The sequence below is a fragment of the Lemur catta genome, chromosome 12 (genome assembly GCF_020740605.2).
Source record: "Lemur catta isolate mLemCat1 chromosome 12, mLemCat1.pri, whole genome shotgun sequence".
Taxonomy (NCBI): Eukaryota; Metazoa; Chordata; class Mammalia; order Primates; family Lemuridae; genus Lemur; species Lemur catta.
In genome coordinates, this window is record NC_059139.1 from 77,888,109 (window position 1) to 77,891,760 (window position 3,652).

At 38.6% G+C, this 3,652-nt stretch overlaps 1 pseudogene; it reads left to right on the forward strand.

Moving 5' to 3' along the window:
• The first annotated feature begins 379 nt into the window (after positions 1–379).
• LOC123648184 lies at positions 380–990 on the forward strand (annotated as a pseudogene).
• The last annotated feature ends 2,662 nt before the right edge of the window (positions 991–3,652 follow it).

Sequence of the window (3,652 nt, forward strand, 5' to 3'; positions counted from 1 at the left end):
GCTGAGGCAGGAGGATCACTTGAGCCCTTGAGGTTGCAGTGAGCTATGATGACACCACTGTACTCTAGCCCAGGTGGCATTATTGGCAGATTGCTGGCAGGATTCAGTTCCTTGTGAACTGCTGAACTAAGAACTTCAGTTCTTCACTGGGTTTTGGGCAGAAGCCTCCCTCAGCTCCATGCCATGTGGGCTTCTCCATAACAGTTCACAACATGGCAGCTGGCTTCACTCAGAGTAAACAAGTGAGAGAAATACCTAAGACACTTGTTTTCTGTCTCTTAGGGCTCACCATTCTTCATTGCTGGTTGTCCAGTTCCTCAAACAACATTGTTTCACATATTTTGTCGTTTTTTTTTTTTTTTTTTTGGTTGTTTAAAGCATGCGGGTATGTTTGGTATTTGTCACTCCATCTCGTCCAGAAATGGAAGTGTCTGAAAGTCTTTTATCAATAGTCCTATCATACTTCCCTGCTAGAAACAAATTATTTATTACATTTTAGCACAAGGTGGTGCTGAGGGCGAAGAAGGAAGCTCCTGTCTCTCTCAAAGCCAAGCCAAAGAGAGGCTTTGATGGCCAAGAAAGCAGTGCTGAAAGGTGTCCACAGCCACCAGAAAAAAAAAAAAATTCACACATCACCCATCACACATCACCCACCTTCCAGCAGCCCAAGACACTGCAGCTCCAGGGGCAGCCCAAATATCCTCTGAAGAGCACTCCCAGGAAAAACAAGCTTGACACTATGGCATCATCAAGTTCCCCCTGACCACTGATTCATCCACAAAGAAGACAGACGACAACACATTCGTCATGTTCATTGTGGATGCCAAAGCCGGTAAGTACCAGATCAAACAGGCTGCGAAGGAGCTCTGTGACACTGATGTGGCCAAGATCAGCACCCTGATCAGGCCCAGTGGAAAGAAAAAGGCGTATGTTCAACTGGCTCCTGATTATGATGCTTTGGATGTTACCAACAAAATTGAGATGATCTAAACTAAGTCTAGCTGGCTAATTCTAAATATATATCTTTTCACTATAAAAAAATTATGTTTTATTTTTTGTGACTGCAAGGCAATAAATGTTAAATGTTATTCTTATGGACTGAATTAGCAGAAAAATTATTAGTAATGCATGACTGACTCAAACAGCATAAATATAATACATGATTTGACTAATAATTATTATGTATAACTAATGATTAGAACACAAAAAGTAAAATTCATTAGAAACCAATGTCTTAATGAGATGGACTAGGGGCATTTATGGGACATTAATTAATGTTAAGTTATTGCTTTGCTTGGCATCCAGGGCAAGGGATCATAGAGAGGGATGGGTAAGAGAAATGCTTCTCTTTGGGAAAGTAGAGGGAGGGCTGTGGTGAAAATGGAGGTGAGGAAGGAGAACCAGCATGATTGACGATGCCTTTTCAGGCAAATCAATCTTAAAGAGAGGTCCAATTCATGTCTGGACTGGAGCGTGTGCTCCACCTTGGTTCATCCATCACTTCCTGTCTTCCAGATATTTGCCAAGTCTCTCATCAGCTAATGGAACATTCTCTCATTCTTAATAGTCATGGATTTATTCCCTTTTAGATACACTTACCAACCAGGAACCAAATCTAGTTTTTATTATGAATGGATGATGGATTTTGTCAAATGCTTTTTCTGTGTCAAATAATATGATTACATATGAGTTTTCTTCTTTAGCCTGTTGATATGTAGATTACAATGTAGTAGATTACATTGATTGATTTTCAAATGTTGAACTAGCCATGCATACCTGGGATAAATCCTACTTGGTCAGGTTGTATATTTTTAAAAATACTCTGTTGAATTTGATTTGCTGTTACAGTTGACCCTTCGTATCCATGGGTTCTGCATCTGTAAATTCAACTAACCTCAGATCAAAAATATTCAGAAAAAAACAATGGAAAGTAATAATACAACAGCAAAAAATAATGCAAATAAACCAATACAGTATAATAACTATTTACACAGAATTTACATTGCATTAGGTATTACAGTCATGAGCCACATAATAACATTTCAATCAACGACAAACCGCATATACAATGATGGTCCCAGAAGATTATAATTCCACATTTTTCCTCTACCTTTTCTATGTTTAAAAACACAAATACTTCCCATCGGGTCACAACTGCCTACAGTATTCAGTACAGTAACCTGCTCTACAGGTTTATAGCCTAGGAGCAATAGACTATATCATAGAGCCTAGGCGTGTAGTAAGCTGTACCATCGGGGTTTGTTTAAGTACATGCTATGATGTTTACACAATGACAAAATCATTTAACAATACATTTCTCAGAGCATATCACTGTTGCTAAGCGATATATGACTATATAAGTAATCTAGAGATGATTTAAAGTATACAGGAAGATGTGCATAGGTTATATGCAAATATGGCACCATTTTATATAAGGGACTTGAGCATATGTAGATTTTGGTATCTGCAGGATCTTCTTCTTTTTTTCTTTTTTTGAGACAGCGTCTCGCTTTGTTGCCCAGGCTAGAGTGAGTGCCATGGCGTCAGCCTAGCTCACAGCAACCTCAAACTCCTGGGCTTAAGCGATCCTACTGCCTCAGCCTCCCAAGTAGCTGGGACTACAGGCAAGTGCCACCATGCCCAGCTAATTTTTGCTATATGGATTTTCGTTGGCCAGATAATTTCTTTCTATTTTTTTAGTAGAGACGGGGTCTCGCTCTTGCTCAGGCTGGTCTCGAACTCCTGACCTTGAGCAATCCACCAGCCTCGGCCTCCCAGAGTGCTAGGATTACAGGCGTGAGCCATCGCGCCCGGCCAGTATCTGCAGGATCTTCAAGTGAATCTCCCATAGATAGTAAAGAAGGACAGTATTTTGTTGAGGATTCCTGTCTGTAGTTTTTTTTTTTTTTTATTGTACTGTCTGTCTAGTTTTGGTATCAGAGTAATACTGGTCTCATGAAATGAGTAAAGAAGTATTAATATTTATTCTTCTTGCATTCTCTGGAAGAGATTGTATAAAATCAGTGCTAATTCTTCTCAAAATAAGTGGTAGAGTTCTTCAGTGAAGCCATCTGGGTTTGGAGATTTCTTTTTCCAGAGTATTTTAACGATGAGTTTAATTTCCTTAATGGTTATAGGACTATTCTATTTCATCTTGTTTGAGCTTCAGTAGTTTATAGTTTTTAAGAATTGGTCCACTTCTCCTAAAGTTGTTGAATTTATAAATATAAATGTGTGCATATATTTCCTTATTCTTTTGATGGCTTTTAATTTACTACAGACTAGCTTCTGGTTCTATACATACTTCTAGTTCCGGTGCCATGGGGTATGTTCATATTGTAACACAAACTCTGGCCCTTTGCATTATAATGCTGGGAGAGTCAGACAATGAGTTGTAGGAGTATTCCCAGAAACTATTCCTCCACCAGGAGGGTTAGCAATAAAATACCGCACGCGTAAGTGACTGTGAATCACATGAATATCCTCCACTGTAATGATATCCCATTTCATGACTGATATTGGTAATTTGTGTCTTCTCTCTTTTTATTTTGTGAGGCTTGCTAAAGGTTTATAAACCAGCTTTATGTTTCATTGATTTTTCCCTATTGTTTTCCTTTTCAATTTCATTGATTTCTGCTTTTATTTTTGTTAT